Source organism: Cynocephalus volans, chromosome 15 (assembly GCF_027409185.1).
Source record: "Cynocephalus volans isolate mCynVol1 chromosome 15, mCynVol1.pri, whole genome shotgun sequence".
Taxonomy (NCBI): Eukaryota; Metazoa; Chordata; class Mammalia; order Dermoptera; family Cynocephalidae; genus Cynocephalus; species Cynocephalus volans.
In genome coordinates this window covers 8,856,957-8,878,524 of record NC_084474.1, presented here as the reverse complement: position 1 = coordinate 8,878,524, position 21,568 = coordinate 8,856,957, and positions in this window count along the sequence as shown.

Below are 21,568 nucleotides of genomic sequence, written 5' to 3'. Positions count from 1 at the left end.
TGCTTCAGGAGCTCTTAACCCTGTACTTCTGCTGGCTGTGAGCAGACTCTGAGCAAAGCAGGCACCCTCGCTGCTCGGCTCCTCCTCTGTGGGAATGAGGAAGCTGAGCTGAACACTGGTTTGCATCCAGGAGAGGGCATCCCGTCCAGGGTGCTGAGGGACAAGGCGCTGGCTGCAGTGAGGGTTTCTCACCATGGGCTAGTGTGAGCTATTATGGGAACGTTCCAGCTGTGCAGCCACAAGAAGTTGGTCCACACTCACATGGAAGCCCTGTAGACCTCCATCACTTTAGTTGCCACACACCAGGGTTTCTCTATTTCTGTCCCACAGCACTGATATACTAACCAGCATTTAACATGATAATATTTATGACAATATTTTTTGAGAACTCCGTGTTGTTGTTTCCTCTGTCACCAAAGGTGTCTGATGGTGACCTAAATATATACCTGTGAATATCCTTTACAGACAGATAAAGACATATGAACACACTTTTAGTGCCTAGAGGCTGAGAACAGTCTTCACCTGTGCAGAATTATCCAGCCTTCTCTGGACTGAATTTACTGAATAGAAATAAATGGAGTTACCACTACTAAAGCAGCTCAGGTTAATCTGCTCACAAAGGAAAGCAATACCGAGAACTTCCAGAAGTCCATTCATACTGACTAGGACATAGAAAGAACAGTCAGGGATTTTTTTTTTTTTTTTTAAGTGTAGCAAGACTTTTTTCAACTATAAGAGAAAGTCTGAGATGCACAGTGCGTAGCTTCAGAAATGTTCCCACCACTTGATCGATTTTTCTGAAATGTTTACTGGGACCCTATACATTTTGCGTGATAGTACGTCCTGGAGTCACAAAGAAGAACTGTAGTTTCCTCCCTCAAACTCTCATGGAAATAGAAAATAAGCAAACGAGTAGAACACATTCAGCATCTTTGTTTCTAGTTCCAGTTACCTCAGTGCTATTAGCACCCTGGCAAGGGCTACATCTGCCTTCCCTAAGGCAGCTCATTTGGTCAGATCCATTGAATGAGGGAGATGGGCAACAGGTCAAGTCAGAATACATTAAGAACGTTGCCCAGGATGTGAAGTCAGCACTGGGTTCAAGGCTAAGTGTGTTGTGTTTGATCATCGTGTCACTTTATCCAAGACGGACATCACAGTCAGTAAAACAAGGAATCAAGATGTTCCAACAGTGAAGCTGATGGCTCTGAGACCACAAACACACGTGAACGGACTGGGGATCTGGACAATTCTGGTAGCAAGTGGGCCAATGGAAGTTGCATTGTGCGAGCAGCTACAATGTGTAATATAAAGAGGGGACAGACCAGGCAGAGACGAATAAAAGTACAAGGCCAGATGCCTCAAACACCCCCAAAGCACAGAAAAGCAGCAGTAGCATAAAACTTACCCATTAAAATATTAATATTTATGTTATAGTAATCTTGCTCTGGCAATAAAAAGTGACTGGGAGGTCTGAAGTCTCCTCTAGCCACACAGAGAGGTGGTGGGCACAAAGCCAGTGGTAGTCCAGCGTGACAGGTGTGGACATGCCACACACATGTCCACACTGCTCTTGCTCCTGGGCTATTTTCATTTAAAGGCAGCCTTGCTTTACATGTGGGTGATCATAAGCATGAATAAAATATGGAGGCAAAGATATATACTTAAGAAGATAGATAAATGTTTGAAATGAATCCAGAGATGTTACTTTAAAATAATAAAATATTATCTACTTTTCATGATTGTCAGCAGAAGGTGCTTTGAAGACAGAAACAGCCAACCTTAAGTGAATTTTCATTACTCCCCTTACAACTGTTTCTATCCCTTTCTTCACGTATCACATGTACACTTTATTGAGCTTTAATCTGGATTTGCCACATATTATACTTTGAAACCACACAGAGTGGGCTTCGCACGATAATAACGGGCAAGCACACAGAACAACGCCCAACGCTGGGGATTCTCAGCAGTAATGAACGACCCCTCTCACAGAGCAGTCACTTTAGTCCTGATGGCTGGCACAGCAGAGGCTTGGAAGTTCCCACGTCTATCCTGTGCTGTCTGTGTCCTTCATTTAATTCTTCCATGTGGGATTCCAAATGAAGGACTGAGAAACCAAGGAATCACAGGGCTCAAAGAAATATTCATGTCCTTCCAGTCTGGAGGTTTTGGGGAATAAGGAATGGATTCAGAGGTAAGGAAAGGCAGCGGCAGAGAGGCCAAGTTCTAGATCACCCACTCGCATTTCAATAAAAATGCTCTTTTTCACTCTCTTTTATATATTAGGCTTTTCTACAAGATTGTATTTGAAAAAAAGGTCTAACTATGAAATTAGGTCTAGCTGTGAAAATCATTTGAAAACTATGGATAATACCTAGCATTTATAGTGCACTAGAAAGGTTTTTTTCCTTCTAGGAAAATATGCTTTAGAAATTTCTGAGTTTATTTAAATGATGAAAATACAGTGTTTAATTTAAAGATGAGGAAAAAGTCTCAAAAGCTACCTGAATTCGAACAATTAGCTATCAGATTTGGGTGAAAGAAGCAAAGTCCATCTATCAGCAACCCTGTCTGCATTCTGCTATGAGAAATATAGCACAATACAGCTGTCATGTCTAACAGAATATTTATTAACCAAAATACCTCTGAGGCCTAATTGCTTATAATCCTAAGTGCCTCTGAACTTTCTGTAGTCTTCAAGAACCCAGCCTGGAAGCCCTTTTAATAGGCAATCTGCAGGGATGCACTCTGTCCTAAAATTCTATGATTTTCGTAATATATGAACATAAACTCAAAGATTCTTGCCATTTTTGTATTACATTTATGTATAATTTAATACACCAACATGTATACAATTCATTTTTCAGTATTAGCATTTCTTGAAACGTAACAGATCACAATGAGATTTATGATTGTCACTAAAGCCACAATACAAGTCCTTGGACTTCCAGGATACAAGAACTCGAAAATACTGTGACAATTTATTAGGAAAATTAGGAAAAGCTTTGGCAGCCAGGTTCTGCCCCTTCTGACAAATCGTGTATGATTCCTTCCAAAGTAACACTGGTCCTAGCACAAGGTCAGAAACTACATTAATCATTTATCTGTTTCACCTCTGGGACTCACACCCCTTTCTGAGGGTATATTTCACTCCTTTTAGTAATTTCACACTTATTCACCCTTTGCTCCGAACAAACAAAAGAGAACATGACAATCCTCCAGTCTCTTGTGCTGTGAAGCATTTTGGGAAACCTCTTTACCAAGCCCCTACAGACCCTGGATCGCTGTGTATTCAAGTGGACCCTTCTCCAGGACTCCACAACTCGCTCGAGGTTCTCACCTTAATAAGGAATCAGTCATCCCTAATCTACTAAAGCAGGCCTTTGAAAAACAAAATTACATTTCTCATTCCTACAAATTATGCTTGTTATAGGCACAACATAAATTCAATATAGTTTAAATAAGTATTGAGGAAAGATACATCCAAATATGGTCTAATCGAGACTGAATGTTGGGGTGTGTTCTGAGTGTTGCTATCCTTCCTATAAAAGGAGATATTTTTTTAAATGCTATTTTTTTTCAGAATAGAGAGAGAGGCTCCAAAAAGCTTAATATCAAAATCAAAAACAGAAACAACTATCTTGTAGAAATGGTATAGAGAAATAATTATTTTTCATTAATTTACTCATGGCACTGTATTGCAAAGTAATAGTAATAGTCTTACTTGAATTTAAGTAGAGCAGTAGTTTTCTTTTGCTGGGGTCACTTCTCTGGCAATCTCAACATTCTGGAAATCAGTCTAGAGGTAGAAATAAAAATTCTATGAACACTCAAAATAGAAACAATGAAATCTACATGCTGACATGTATTCACATTATCCATAAGAAAGATATGCATGCCATTTACACTTATGTCATACACAACTTTACCACATTTCCTTGTCAGTTTCTAGGAATAGCTCAAATCCTGTGACTCATCAAAAGGGGAAATAGCATAATATTTTCCAAATGGCTAATATCACAAAATTAAATTCTATAAAATACACTTTGGGGAAATTGTCTTTAAAGGAAGTACAAAAGGATATTTGGCAATCTGCCCCAAATTTTATCTAACAGTACTTGGCATTTGGATCTAAACCATCAATACTGCAGCCTTTAGAATGAGACTCCAAGTTTAAACTAGTGTTAATATTTAAAAGCATTCATTGTGAGGAATAGTCTATTGATTTGATGCCAAGAAGTGATGACTTTTTTAATGAGACTTAGCTATTAACTCAGTTTTATGACGCAGAGAGGGGGCTGACCCCTTAAGAAGTACTCTAATTCAAGGCCTGAGCAACAGATTGCTAATTCTAGAGGCTAGAATGATGTTCCTGCCTTTTCCATTTAAATTTTAATGATCCCATTTATGTTACATGTCATCTCATAAACTCAACTGTAGTTCTGAAAATACTCTAATACTTTAATTAACATGATAGCTAGGTGAGATGTCTACATTTAATAGAGCAGCGGTTATGAGAAGTTCCAGGGGACGGGGCTGGCTGCAATGGAGTCACTTGTGTAATTTATTGAAAATATATATCTAATTCAGGAGATACATTCTGATTCTGGATCTAATTCAGATCCATACAAAGGCCTATAAATACGCATTTTTAAGAAGCTTCCCAGAAAAATCTGAAGCATAGCCACATTGGGAACCCTAAACTAAATAAAGCTTGTGGGGTGCAGTAGTAATAATTCTTTGATGGCACCCAGATTCCTGCCCCCAGCAGATCCCTTGATTGTGGACTGAGCTCGAGACCATGGTGGATTTCAATTATGCGATGAGGTTCCATTAAATTACAGAGGTGAAAGGATTTTGCAGATATCATCTCCCACATCATTTAATTCAATTTGAAGGAGATTATTCTGGTGGCCAGGCTTAATCAGGTGGGGGCTCTTACAAAGAGTCAGAGATGCGGACTAGGACAGATTCTCCTGCTGAATCAAAGTAAACTGTGCTGAGAGAGGGCGATATGCCTCGTCCTCCAGAAGGTGGTCACCAGAAGCTCAGAGCAACCATTGGCCAGTACACAACAAGAAAGTGGGACCTCAGTCCTACAAACGTACATAACTAGATTCTGCCAACAACCTAAACAAGCTTGGGAAAATAGCCCGAGTTCCAGATCAGAATACAGCCTGCTGACACCACAAGGGTAGCCTTGTGAGAGACCCTGAGCATAGACTCAATCCAGCTATGCTGTGCCTGCACACTTTGACTCACGGACTCTGTGAGCAGACGAATGAGTCTGTCTTAAACCACTAAGTTTGTGGCATTTTTTTACACAGCAATAGATAGCCAGTATACTAGACACATCTATGCCCCCTCTGCTATCATTGCATCCTGCATCTCAATACAGAGCAAGGCACATGTCACACATGTGGTTGTTTTCTTAAAAAAAAATTAACCTAAAAAATTCAGAATTATGTATTTCATCACAATAGTATTAATTGCACTGGAATTATCATCATCATATCTTCAAATTTAAGTTTTTCATTAACTAAGAATTTTAGCCTAATCTCATTTTCTCCATTTATTTTTTTCTATAGATGTATTCTGTGGGTTTTAGTTCTGTATACATCAAATCTTGCCAATCAAAAAGTGTATCAATGTTCCACAGGACCAATGTTGAGGTGTGAAAGTAGGAATATTCCATAAAGAACAACATGCTGTTCTCACTGAGGCTGGTCTACACCTGGTCACTATGGGTACACAGGAAAATGGATGTTATAACTAGATTATGATGGCCAAAGTGGCCATTCTCACAGCCCCAGTTGCAAACAGTACCAAGTATGAAAAGCGAAAAAGAGAAGGAAAACTTGATGCCGAGATGTCCCAGCTTACATCTTTTGTTCACTTACTTAGCAACCTAGATTCCACAATTACCCATTTATTTTTAGTTTTAAACAATTGTTGGGACCTCTGCAAAGGCTTACATATAACATCGTGAGTGAAATGAAAAAATAAATAAAAACTACAAACCAAAACAATAGGCAACGTAAAGAAGAGTTCACTACATCTAATGAGGTAAATAAAAACCTAAAGAAGGTAGGTTGATTAATTTATTATTAACAAGGAGATAGAAGAAAGGAGTGATTCAACGTTTCTATCCAACCAGGACATATGAGGCAAAACAGAAATCCCAGGACTGTCACCACCAAGTCTTTCCTCAGGTGTTGAGCTCCTTGAGGGAAGACCAACTTATCTCTGCCTTTCTAGGTCTTTATGTGTTTTCTATAAATACTGCCCAGGATTTGCCAGAACTAGAAGTCAGTTTCCATTTTTGATTTAGAAATTTAACTGAAAAATGCAAAGGTGAAATTTAAGAGTGCATATGTAACTTTTTACAGTACATACCTGACTTCAATTATTCAGGGTGTGAATTTTAATTAGATACATTGCTACTATATTAAAACAGATTATTATATTATTACATTATTATTACAGATATATTATATCTGTATGCCCTATAATGGCTTTTTGTAAAATAAATTATTATTCACTGAAAACCTTGAAACACAAATATCACTAAGGAAAACGAATTCAATCACAAATGACAAATATGGAAAAATTGAAGCAAGAAAATAAAATCAATAAAATCCAAAGTATTTTGGAACACACCCATTTATGTAAAACTTTAAAACAATCATTCTGCCTGGAATACTATTTAATGAGGCAAGCCTTTATCAATATACAACTTGGGTTTCCACATAGGATTTCATCATAAACTATGTAGGACAAAATCAACATTATTTTACTAAAGAATACATTTTTATGTGTTTTCAAAACCAATTTTTTTTCCATTTTATGAACAATAAGGGTTTCATAAGTCAGAGCTCTTTTTAAATAGAATGTCACTATTTGAAAAATGTGACCAGCTTCTACATTACAAAGAGAAGAAACAAGCTCTTATACAATTGATGTCAGGGGAACTACAGTAAACTTTCTTCTTGCTCAAACTCACCCCAGCACTCTGTTATAGTTAACAAAAAAATAATTTGTATCCTACAAACATCAGAGTATTTTGTTACAAAATAAAGTGTTTTGTAACCAATTGACAACCTCAAATTAAGCTTACATCAGTAGCTGTAAACATGCATACTGTAGTATGCTATGAACACAGGGGTCAGGGTTTATGAGCAATGGCAAGGCTGTGTACAAAGCTCTCCATGCTGTGGGAGAAAGGCAGGAACATTACTAGTTACTTTAAGAGTTTTCCTTCAAGAATGAAAACAATAATTTTTTGTTAATTATTTTATAATGTTTATAGAAAGATAAGTTGTTCATGGATATTTTATTGACTTTCTTACATTTCGAAATGTGTTTCAGAAGATTATTGTGCCATGGCAATGAGTTGACTTGTCAGTCAGTTCAGGATGATGGAAATGTACAGGTAGAGAGAAATTGCATCTTTCAAAACCACTATAAAGGCTGAAAGAAGAGTCATAATTCTTAAGTCTTCCTTGTATCCAGATACCTTTTAAATGGGACTTAGCAGTACTTCCCCAAAAGACTAATTCCACATCACTTAAATCAATGCTGGGCCTGGTAAACGGTGTGCAGAGAAGGGAAGGTATGCCTGCACTGCAACTAAAGCTCAGGAAGCTTTGCTTGTGTCTACTATCACGCATAACCTTTCCAGTGTTCATACGAACAATCCTGGAATAGCCTGTTGGATGATGAAAGATCTTATGGTGGGGAGACCAGTTGTCCTATCAGAGGCACTAGACATTAAAGAGTCCAGTTAAAACCAGCAAAGATGCATACCTGACCCACAGCCAACCACAGAAGCATTCAAGACTAAAGATAAGAACTTCTCAGCTGAGCCACAAATTCATGAGTAATAATAACTACTTACTATTTTAAGTCACTGAAATTTGGGGTATTGTTATACAGAAGGAAGTAAGTGATACAACCACAGAACTGAAATAATTATGCATGCAATTTCATATTCATGAGACAAGTTCATGAATCTCATATTTGTCTAAGTCATTTACATTGAAATTCTTAAGCAATAATTATATAGACATCCCTATATTGTATTTAGAGAACATCCTTTATAGATAGGTATAAAGGTATCAGGCTGTGAAGCATTGCATATGCTTTTGTATTATACTTCTATCAGTGTCATGACCAAATAAACTTACACAATTATTGCAAAAATCAAAAGTCAAAGTCAATGTTCTTCACACCAATTTATATCTTATTTCCCAGAATTAATGCAACTATTTGGGATAGTTCCTTAGAGTGTAAAATGAGTGTATAAGAGGTGTATACTGTTTCATATATGAACAAAGTTACACAAAGGGAGCCTGCCTAAGTCTTCAAAACAAAATGTTAAATAAAAATTAAGTCCCTGAAAATAATGTGCTTTACAGTACCATTTTTTGCAAAGTTAAAATACAGAAAGTTAAACATTATATTGTTTAGACATTGATGGAGTTTGGATGTGTTGTCCCCTCCAAAACTCATGTGGAAATTTGATCTCCAATGTGGCAGTTTTGGAAACTGATTGAGTCATGGGGGCGGATCCTTCATGAATGGATTAATGCTCTCCCTCGGGGAGGGGGTATTAATGAGTGGGTTCTCCCTCTGTTAGTTCCCGCGAGAGCTCATTGCTTAAAAAAGACCTTGGCACCTTCTCTCTCTCTCTTGTTTCCCTTCTCTTGCTTCCTATCGCCATGTGATCTGCTTGTACCCGCCGGCTGCCTGCCACTTTCCGCCATGAGTAGAAGCAGCCTGAGGTCCATGCCAGACGTAGCTGTCCAAGAATAGTAAGCCAAATAAACCTCTTTCCTTTATAAATTACCCAGTCTCAGGTAATTCTGTCATAGAAACACAAAATGGACTAAAATAGACATAGATATTTTGCAAAATACAAGGAAGTGGACAAGTTCTGGGACAAGATAGGTAGACTTGCTTTCCCCTGCTCTTCCCCTCTAAATACACCTAAATATCCTGAAAAAAATAATTCAAAAGACAATCATAACATGAGTCTGCAAGATGGAAATGGAAAGGTGAACTGCCTAGGGACCTAAGGCTTTAGGAACAACATTATAGTGAGTCCTCTGAATTTTCTTTTTATATCCATATATCCTAGTCTGGGGCTGGACGGCCCTGCAACCAATAGCTGTCAACAGGTGTAGGAAAAAACAAAACAAAAAACCAAACAAACAAAAAGTCTGCTCTCTCTGGCCAGAAGACTGTGAAGTGATCAATGCAGCAAAGACCTCATAAGGAAACCCACCCCTGATCTACACATGGGGCAACATGAGGGCCCACCCATCATAGTCGGCATATGCAGGTTCCCTCCTGACTATCCAGATCAGCAGTGTCCTGATCCCTCACAGTGACATCATGGGGTCCCCACCCAGCACCTGGCAAGTAAAAGCCTATCCAGGAGAGTAGTAGCATCAATGGGCCTTGCCAGTGATCCCTCCCACACTCCTCATCTGAAGCAGCAGTGGCCTGACCTACCATAGCAGCAGCATCAGAAGAGTCCCTGCCTAGCACTGGTGGCAAAAGTAGCCTGATCTGCAGCATCAGCACCAGCAGGGCCTGGCCAAGGAACAATGTCCCACCAAGTACATGAATATGAAGCAGCAGCAAATCCGCTACAATAGCAGCATCTGTGGGGTACCTGCTCAATGAGAACAGCTGCTGCAATGATAGGGTGTGTGAGATCTCACTTCATAAGCAGAGCAGCATGAGAACTGACCTGCTGCAGCTTTAGGTTCAGTGGGTCTATGCAGGTCCCCTGGGATGGTGGCAGACCCGACCCACCACAGGGCTAGAAAACAAGGCCTAGCCTTTCCTGAAACTCCTACCCCAAAGCAGCAGCTAGCCCAGGCAGCAGGTACAGGGTTCTACAGGTAGCCCAACTGAGCAAAGCCAACCAGAATAGCATTGCAAGAGCTTTGGGAATTAAATCATCATTTGCTATACAGCTCACAAAAATAGGCCAGGACCTACATACTAAAGCTGAGTATGGTGATTGACTGCTGAAGCAGAAGACTGAAACAGGATCAGAACTCTCCAAACATAATATATAAAATGACCATTATATATTTAAAAAAAAAAACCCTCACCTTACCAAAAACCATTACAAATACTGTGAATCAGAAAACACAAGCAACTAACATCAGGATAGATGACTCAATGGTAAAACATCTAAAATTAATTTTAAAATAGCAGTCATAGAAAAGCTTTAACAATGATAAATTTTCTTGAAAAAATATCAAAAATTGAAAAAAATTTAAAAATTTTTAAAAATTAAAAATTGAAAATGTTAGCAGAGAAATAGAAATTATAAAACTGAGCAAAATGGAAATTATACAATTAAAAATACAACAACTAAAATTTAAAAAGGAACCTTAGGTGAGCTTAATATTAGAGAGGAAATAACAGAGAATAATAAGTAAATTTTAAAATGGATGAATAGAATTTACTTAATCTGAGCAACAGAAAGGAAAGAAATTTACAAAAACTTATCATATACTAAAAAATGTTTAGGACGATAATAGAAAACTTGTGTGTCATTGGAGTTCCATGTGTAGAGGAGAGAGTGTGAGACCAAAAAAAGTATTCATAGAAATAATGATCTAAAACTTTCCACATTTGGCAAAAGGCATAAACCAAGAGATTCAAGAAACTGACCAAATCCGAAAAGTATAAACCAAAATACATCTACATAAAAACACAGTATAAGTAACATTTTGAAAACTACATACAGACAAAAATCTTAAAAAGAGCAAACAATGAAGCATTGTCTCCAGAGAAACACCAAACTAAATGACAGCAGATTTCTCATCCACAACCATGGAAGCCAGGAGGAAATGGTATGTTTTCAATTACTGAAAGGTAAGAACAGTCCATGCAAATTACGTATCTGTAGAAACAATTCTTCAGAAATAAAGGAGGAATATAAATGTTCTCAGAATAAGAAAAATTAAGGAAAACTAGGATAATTTGTTGCTAGCACAACTACCCTTTAGAATGGCTAAACAAAGGGCTCCAAACAGGAAGAAAATGATAACAGAAGAAGGTTGAAACCTTTAAAAAGGAAAAAAGAACAATGGATAAAATAAAGATTGAGGTAAATGTAATTGACTATCCTTCACCTCATGAGTTCTTAAATCATATTTTATGGTTGAACTAAAAATTATAATACCATGTGATATGGTGGTCAATATATGAGAAAAGAGTATGTATTAAAGAGGGTAAATGACAATAAGGTTTTGATTCTTTGCCTGAAGTAATAAATGTTAATACCAGTAGACTGTGATAAGTTAAATACGTGCATTATAATACTAGAAAAACTATTACAAAACTTTAAAAAGCAATATACTCAGATACATTATAAATCAAAATAGAATTATAAAAAATATTCAAGTAACCAGCTGGAAGGCAATGAATAAAGAAACATAAAAACAAGAAATAGAAAGAAAATAATAAAATAAATAATAAAATGTCAGACTTAAGCTTTAACATACTAATAATTACTTAAAACATAAATTATCAGAAAACACCAATTAAGAGACAGGGATTAGCAGAGTGGATTTAAAAACCCAACCCAAGTTTAAGCTGTCTATAAGAAACTGACTTCAAACATAATGATGTAGGTAAATTTTAACTAAAATGATAGAAAAAGATATAAAATACAAATAATAAAGAAGCAGGAGTAGTTATATTTATATCATATAAAGTAGACTTCAGAGAATAAAACTTTACCAGAGGCAGAGGGAGACATTATATAATGACAATTGAATTAATTGATGAAGAATATATAGCAATTCTAAGCGTTTATGCTCCAATGAGCAATGCTTCATAATACATAAAGCAAAAGCTAAGAGAACTAAAAGAAGAAATTTAAAAATCCACAATTATAGTTGCATACTTAAGCACCTCACTCTCAACAATTTATACTAGGCAAAAAAAACCCAGCAAAAATATAGAAGAACTGAACACCACCACCAATCAAAAGGATCTAATGAATTTTGGCATTACCAAGGTTAGAATATACATTCTTTCCAAGTTTCTAGAGTACAATCACCAAGTATAACAAATTTGTGTCATAAAACAAGCATAAACAATTTTATGATAATTAAAATCATGTAGAAGATGGTTTCTGATTATAATGGAATCAAACTAGAAATAAATAATAGAAGACAAGAGGGAAATTCTTCAAATGTAGAAATTATACTAAATTACAAGTAACCCATGGCTCTAAGAGAAAATTTCAAAGAAAATTTTAAAAAGACATTAAACTAAATGAAAATGAAAATACAACATCAAAATTTATTGAGTGTGCCTAAAGCAGTACAGAGAACAAAATTTATAGCAATAAATACTTATATTAGAAAAAATGAGACATCTCAAATCAATAACCTAAGTTCCTACTTTACTTCAAGAAATTAGAAAACTAACAAACTAAACTGAAAGCAAGGAAAAGGAAGAAAAAGATAAAAACATAGGTGGTCAATGAAATTGAAAACAATAGCACAATAGAGAAAATTGATAAGGCAAAATGTTGGTTATTACTGAAAAATCAATGACAATATAATCCTTTAGGAAGACTGACAAAGATAAAAAGTGTAAAAACACAAATCACAAATATATGGAATGTAATAAAAAAGATCACAAATCTTACAGTGATGAAAAAAATCATAAGGGAATACTATGAAAACCTTTCTGCTCATAAATTAAACAAATTTTAAAAAATGAACAAATTTCTTGAAAACCACAAATTACCACACTCAGTTAAAAATAAGGAGGTTAACTGAATAGTTGAATTACCATTAAGTAATTTAAAATTGCAATCAAGACTTCTGAATACTAATCACTAGGCCTAGATGGTTTCCCTGCAGAGTTTTTTCAAACATTTAAAAAATTAACACCAGTTTTACATAATCTGTTCAAAAAAACTACAAGAGAAAGAATTACATTTTTCAACTTACTTTATGAGGCCAGTGTTACCTTCATGCTCAAATCAAACAAAAATAACATATGCACAAAAATATAGTAAGGAACAATATCTTTCATATATTTAGAGGCAAAAATAAATTAAGAAAAAGGAAATTGAACAATGTATATGAACAATTATGAGACCCACCAGTCCTACCATTACCAAGCAGGATTGATTTCAGGTATGCACAGCTGGTTCAATATTTGAAAATCAATCAGGGTTATCCACATATTAACAAAAGAAAGAAGAAAAATCATATGATCATATCAATAGATGCAGGAAAAGAATTTGACAAAATTCAACACCCATTTATGATAAAAATCTCTCAACAAATTAGGAATAGAGGGAACTTGTTGAAAAAGCATCTGCACAAATAATCAAAGGAACAAAACAAAACCAAAACAAACCCCTCAAAGCACAGCTAACATCAAATTAATAGTTGAACACAGAATGCTTACCCCTAATAGAAGAATGCTCTAATTTCTACTCTCACAACTCTAACTCAACATAGGAGATTAAGTTCTAGCCAATGGAATAAGTTGAGGAAAAGAAATAAAATATGAGTCAGAAAATATTGGAAAAGAAGATATAAAACTGTGTTTATGTGTGGACATAATTTTATATACAGTAAATTTCAAGGAATCTACCAAGAAACTCCCTATAACTAAAAAGGGAGTTTAATAAAGTTGCAGATACGAGACATACAAAAATTAACTGCATTTGAATATGCTAACATCAAACAAGCAGAAACCAAACAAAGAATGAAATGGTATTTACTATCACCCCCGAAAAAGAATATTTAGATATAAATATATCAAACATGGATGGGACCTGCCTAATGAGAATTAAAAAATGCTAATGAAAGAATTCAGGGAGGACTCAAATAAATGGAGGACATACTGTGTTTATGGATTGGTAGACTGAACATAGTACATGTCAATTCTCCCCAAATTAATCCATGAGTTTAATGAAATTCCTATCAAAATCTTAGCAAGATATTTTGTAGACATAGATAAGCTTTTCTAAAATTTATTCGGAAAGGAACAGCCCTAGAATGGCAAAAATAATTTTGATATGAATAGGACAGGAAGAATCACTTTATTTTATGGCTTACTGTACAACTAGTGTCATCAAGTTAGTCTGGTATTGGTGGAGGGATGGACGCGTAGACTAATAAGAGAGAAGAAAGAACCCATGAAGAAACCTATGCCAATGTGTCCAATTAAATCTTGGAAAGGAACTAACACAATTCAAAGGAGAAAGGATAGCCTTCTCAACAAATGCATTGGACATCCATAAGCAAAAAAAAAAAAAAAAAAAAAAAAAAACCTTGGCCTAAAACTCACACATTGAATAAAAAATACTCAAAATGAATTACAGACATTAATGTAAAAATTAAAACTATAGCAGTTTTATAAGAAAGGCATGGGAGAAAATCTTTAGGGCCTACAACTAACCAAATAGTTCTTAGAAAGCACCAAAAGCACGATCCAGAACATAAAAAATTAATAAACTAGATCTCATCAAAATAAAGAATTTATGGTCTGCCAGAGATCTTATTAAAAGGGTGGAAAAGCAAATTACAGAAAATGAGAAAATATGTGTAAATCATGTATCCTAAAATGGATTTGTATCTACAATACATAAATAAAAGAGCATCAAAACTCATTATTAATCTGCTATAAAAAAGAATGAAACGCTACCATTTGCAACAACATGGATGGACTTTGAGGAAATCATATTAAGTGAAACAAGTCAGGCACAGAAAGAGAAATACCACGTTTTCACTTATTTGTGTGAGCTAACAATAAATAAATAAACACACAAACAAATAAAGGGGGTGCGGGAAAGAACACACAACAATCACAACAATTCCTTGAACTTGTTAAGACAAGTGAACAGATATGAGAGAGAGGTGGGGAAGAGGAACGGGTAAAGGGTCACGAAAATCAACTACAACGTATATCGAGAAGTTAAAAACAAACAAACAAACAAACAAACAAAAAACCTAACAATTCAATTAGAAAATGGACGAAAGACAAACATTTTACTGAAGAAGATATACAGACGGTAAACAAGCATATGAAGAAACGTTCAGTATCATTAGCTATAAGAGTAAGGCAAATTAAACCTATTAGAATGGCTGGGAAAATGCAAACGCTGGCCAGGATTTGGAGAAATGTCTCATATATTGCTAGAATGTAAACTGGTACAAACATTCTGAAAAGTAGTTTGGCCCTTTCTTTTAAAACTAAAAATAGACTTGCGGTATAACCTAGCAGTTGCATTCCCAGGCACTTATCTCATAGATATGAAAACTATTTCCTTTCAAAAACTTATATGTGAATGTTCATAGCAGTTTTATTTGTGATAGCCCAAATCGGAAACTACCAAAATACCCTTCAATGCACTCGTTTTGGCTAAACAAACCATGGCACATCCATACCATGTACTACTCAGCAATAAATGGAACAAGCTATTGGTGTCTGCAGTGACTTGGACAAACTTCAAGGGAATTATGCAGAGTGAAAAATACTAGCTCAAAACACACACACAATATGATTTTATTTGCATAATATTCATGAAGTAACACAGTCACAGAAATGAAGAACAGATCAGTGGTGGACAGGGGTTGGGATGGAGTGCAGGTATGGGTATAGGTAGAAAGATGGAGTCTTGTGATGCTGGCACTCTTAAATATCTTGTTTGGGGCGGAAGTTGCATAAAGATGCACATGTGGTGAAATGACACACCCACAAATGAGCGCGCGTGCAGCTGAATAAGCTCTGTGGGTCGCAACCACGTCAATTTCCTGGTTTTCATCACCATGTACTAGAGTTATGCAATATGTTAAATTTAGGTAAAGCTGGTGCAGAGTATACGGGTTCTCCTTTTATATTTCTTTGCAACTTTCTGAAAATCCATACCATTTTAAAATTAAAAAGTTTAAAGAAAGCAAAGAATGATGAATACAAACTTCAGTTAGTGTTATCTCTCAGAGGGAGACAGAACGTGGTATAAGAGTGGCAAAAACTGCTACAAGAGAGTGCACTGCTAGCTGTCACGTTCCAGTTCTTATGCTGGGTAGTGGATGGGCAGAGACTTATGGTATCAGTATGCTTTATAATAAACATATACACACATATACATGTATACACAGAGAAATATGTTGCCTAAGTTTTTGTCTATGTTAACTATTGTATTAAAATCATTAAAGATAGGAGAAAAAGAAATGTGTGCACTTTACAGTACATACTGTGTGTATGTATTTGTGTATTCCCTCAGGTGGTACATATTTTCTTTTCTTTTCTGTTACAGAAATGACCAACTTATCTCTTACAAGGCAGTAACATAAGGAATGGAGTGGCTTGACCTTAACAGTAAATCCACAATTTTGTAGCCTCATCTATGCTTAATTGTCTTCGTGTGAACAATGTAAAATCATTTTATGTTTGTGTGAAGGTCTTAATAATAGAATTAATAGTTGTCTTTCACAAACCTAGCCCTTTGTAAAGATGTGAAGAATTTTGAGGAAATTGGGAAATATTAAACATTCTAAGAAACAGGTTAACAAATGTTTTTACTTGCCTGAGTTTTATGACACAATTTAAGAAAAAAAGTTTATCAAATTATATTTTTACATTTTAATAAGTAGGAGAAATAAAGTACAAGAAGCAGCCACATAACATCAAATTATAACTTAAAATTTCGATTCCTTCTCTAAGTACTCATGTATTTTATGATATCATAATATGTAAATTAATGACTTTCTTCAATCTTTAAATTAAAATAATACCTGACTGAAACAAGTTTACTTTCTTATATGAATCAAGACAGTTACATATGATCACTGTCCAAATATATCAATGTGATATGAAAGAATGTGATATAAAAGATTTTATATATACAAGATTGAATATCTGAGTTACATATAGAAAACAATTAGCTTAGAATCAGACTCTTTTGCATACTGAATTTCAAAGATGTTTTTATTTAAAATAAATAGATGGCTTTTAAATTACAATTTGGCTTTAGCACCAACTAGCAACGCCCATCAGTAATATGACAAATATGTATAAACATACATGTTGATATTTTTAGAAAGTGCTAAGGTTTTCTAATCCCGAGTTTCTGCTACAAACAGAAAATTATAGCTGTAAATGACAAAAACAGGAGAATAAAATGGCATGAGCATAATGGAAGTGATTTTCAAGCAGATAATATGCAGAGAAAGGTGGGTAAGTATCCCTGGCTGGGTATGAAAACTATTGTGTGTGTTTAATTGCTTCTCTTAGTTAAATTAAGCAATACGGAGTCAACTGTACTCTTTCCAGATATGAAAGCTCTATCTGGAGATGGGTACGAGGATAAAACTCAATAGTGAACATCAGTATACAGGGCACAAAAAGACTTTTTGGATGAATTTTGACCAGCACACTTTCCCTGGTCCTTACTTTGAATAAACCACTTCGTGCAAAAATGTTTTCCAAGCTTCATTCCTGTCACTGACGGCACTGTGACACAAAAAGTTAATCTTTCCATACAGACAATTTGCTGGATCAAGGTGAATGGGAGTCCTTGGCTGGAGATGGAGACTGATCTTTAAGTTAAATTGATTTCACTTAGTTAAGCTAATTGCACACCATTCAGTAAACAAACCTATAACTAAGAACCTCATTGAAGCAGAATGTAACACTGCTTTTGTCCAAATATTACAAACTCGTAACACAAAGTTCAAGAAATTTTAAAAATGAGAGAAAAGATCATTTTTCCCGGGGGGCGGGGGGGGAGCTTACTTTCAATGGGGAAGAGTTGCTGTTATTAATGGCACATATGAGATAAGCTGTAAGCAAATTTTAAATCTGCAAATAAGCGATGACTCATTCTACGACCATAACATTATAATAATATTCAGGATATTTGAATATTATTGATATTTTTATTTTCTAATGTTATATAGCCATACCATTTGATATAGCCAAGGAGCATAAGAAATATTTAACAATAGAATTAATCGTTGGGAATTATATATTTTTTTCCAAACTGTTGACATAAGGGTTCTATATTTTGAAGGGCTCTTTCTATTTACACATTGACCACATGTTTGAGTGCCTACTAGGAACCCAGACTTCTAATATAGCAGAGAAAGAAAACAGACAATGAACAAATAAAATTTATATTAGGACATGTAAGAGTTTATATGTACCAAAAAGAATTATTCCCTAGTGATTTAAAATGTGTCCATTTTGTGGTCTACTTAAAAGCCTATCTACTTTCAAACATCTTTTGATTTTGCAGAACTAAACTGTCACTTCAGTGAGAATGTCTGATAGTTATGGCTTTAACCTGACAAGTAACAGAAATGGGGTTTGCCATGTCTTCGTCTGTTCATGCTTGTCAATTGACAATTATGTACTTTCTGGTAAAAAGCAATCCTTTTCAGAATTTGATACCAGATCAGAATATGTTCACGTGAAAAGTTCTTTGTAGCTGTCCATCATGTCGAATCAGCCATCGTAAAGCATCTGATAGAAGCAGAGTAATATTTTATTCTTCTTAAATATTTTAGCATGTATGTGAAAATGTAGCTTTCTGTTCATTTTTGCTTATGACCATATTTTAAGCATAGTCAGCAAGCCTCTGGTGATATAGAGCACAAAAAAGAATCTGTGTCTTTCTACCAAGGTCTCTGAGATCAATCAAAACATTAAAATGAAAAAAAAAAAAAAAACATCAGGGAAAAACGTAAATGCAAGAGGTAGATCAAAACCACAGACTTAAATCTGTCAGCTCAATAGTTTGTAGTACTAACAGCTGCAATTGTAAAGTCATACTGAAAGAGGACCCAACATAAGTAATATTTTTGAATTCTTAAATTTGTCATTTTGTACTTCTAATTTTTAAACTACTATAAACAATAATCTGCTATTGTAAAAGCAAATTAATTTTATAAAAAATCCATGAAGAGACACTTCTAATTCTTAGTGTTTTTCCATAAGAATCTTGCAGTTTTAACTGGATGACCCAAATTTTAGAAGAATTATGTTTTTGAATACTCAGAAGCAACAGTAATAGGGACACAGAAAAACTGTCCTGTAATCAATATGCTGTAGGTTATGATCAGGTAGACAGTTATGATTAGGTAGCCAAAATTTAAAACAAGAAAAGAAGGAAACTAATGTCTGTAGATATAGAAAGAGTCTGTGTCACAAAACGGAGGTGGAGAGTTCAGGAGAGAAGCTTTCTTCCCTGTTGGCATGACCTACAAAGACTTTAGAAAGGAGGAAGGGCACTACAGGACAGTGAGGGGAGGGGGCCTCTCTTCTGGAGGGGGAACTAGGACCTGGGCAGTGAGGAATCTGGGCAGTTGAATCTGGAAGCAGGTGTCTAGTAACTCCATGGCAGGGGGCCAGACAATGAATCCTAAAAGCAGCCGTATTACCCTTCTGTTTTCCCTCAGTCATTGGTAAATTCTTCCTAAATGTTTCAAGGTGAATGGCTGTGTCTTGCAGTAGGCAGTGGAAGAAAGCATCTCTGTCTAAGCTCCCATTAGGTAGTGAAGTTGGGATAATTGGGGTGTCTCTTCCCACGGGGAGCAGATGGCAGGAGCAGGAGCAGAATCAGATCACTGTGTAAGCATGAAGCGAGGCCAGGATGATTTCAATCAGACCAGAATTATTTGACTTCGCATGGGTAGCGTAAATACCCTTCCTATCCTTGCTTCCTAGATAAGATACAGCCGTAGGGGGGAGTTCAGCAGGATGTGCAGGGGTGGGGTGAGAGAGGGTGAAATCCCACCAGCGGCTGGCAGTGGACTGTGGGGTCTAGTCTGGCACAGCATCATTTCTCTCCTGCTTTGTTATGCTACTTTCCCATCCTCAGGTTATTCGCTGCGCTGCCTGACCGGGACCAGGGTGACTAATTTCCCTAAATACCTTAGTTGGGCCTCCCAAGTGAGTGGCGTGAGGTCAAGCTCGCCACCTTCCCTGTTCAAGCACAGGGCAGGCACCTCTCTCTCCCTCTTGCTCTGTCTCCCTCCTCCCTTTCTATCCCTCCTTCCCTAAGCTTCATTCCTCTTTCTTTCATTCCTGTAAAAGCAGTTTGGGTCAGATTAGGGAGGATTTTGAATGCCTGGCTAAGATCATACACTTTATCAGTCCACCGTGGACAGAGTCAGGTTTTTACAATGATTTACTCTTGATCTAATTACGAATTAGGTCTTTCCTTCTGCCCCTTAAATATTGCTACTACCCAGGATTTTTGAGTCAGTTATTTTTTCTTCTGACCCTTCTATGCCTTTCCTCTGGGGACGCTGTCCTCACTACACCAGTGCTTTCAATTCTATATATAGCCTGTCTTACCTCATCCACTCAAGGACCCATCACGGATTTACACCTTTAGGCCAGAGTGTTCTCTGAACTCCGGATACACGTATATACAACATGCTGCCAGACAATTCCTCTTGGAAAGTCCACAGAATCAGCAGGTTGGAACGGAAGTTAGCTGTTCCCCACCTGAAACACATGTGCCTTTCCATGAACCCTGCCTCTATCAGTTGCACCATCACATGCCCATCGTCCAAGCCATAAAACTGAGCTTCATGTTTGATTTCTCCCTTCACCTCAGCCCTTCACATTCAATGAGTCATCAAGTTCTATTAAAATCTCCACCTAATAACTTCTCAAGTGTATGCATCCCTTAAGTCTTTCTTCCTCCTTTGGCCACTATTTGGGCTTATTCTGTTATCATTTCTTGCTTATATTTCCATAATAATGAAAATACTGATCACATGTCGTCCCTTATAAAAACTCTGAATTGTCCTTTGACCCACTGCTGAAGTTGTTTGAACTAGAAACATATAAACTTTTAAAATTACAAATATATAATCATGTGACTCTTCAACTTCAGTCTTTTCATGGATCTCCATCATCTTCAGGACATAATATCACTTAGAATAACATTCATTGTCCCTAATGATCTACCTACAAGCCTTGACTTTACATTCTCATCTTCTGAACTTTACTATTGTGAAATCATTGCCATTTCTGAACGGGAAGACCTCTCCCTGCATCAGGGGCCCTTGTCAGTGGTGGTTCATCTGCCTGATCTTCCCTTTCCCTGTCCTCCTCCACCTCTGATCCTTTTTCAGGCTTGCACCCACCTGTTCCCCAAAACTCCTCCAGAAAGTACTCTCTCTAGTCTGTGGCCCATTCCCAAGTTCCACCCTCCCAAAGAATTACTGCAGCTGGCCTGTACTTCTACAAGAGCTCAGTGTGTAACAAATATGCTAACATGTGTGATGTCAACTTCAAAATGCATAAGATACTTTATAAAGCAATTACAAGCTATGCATACTGCTTCTCAGGGGGGATTTCATACACATATCATTACTCAAAGAGATCACCAACCACATATTTTATTATTCAAGTAAACTTAATAATACATTATGTTATTTCATTTACATTCCATTCACCATGAAATGTAAAACTTAAACAGCACCCTGGTCTGCAACGTAAAATCAAAGTAAGAGAAGGAGAAGCTCGTTAGAGCCTCTCAGTGACTAGG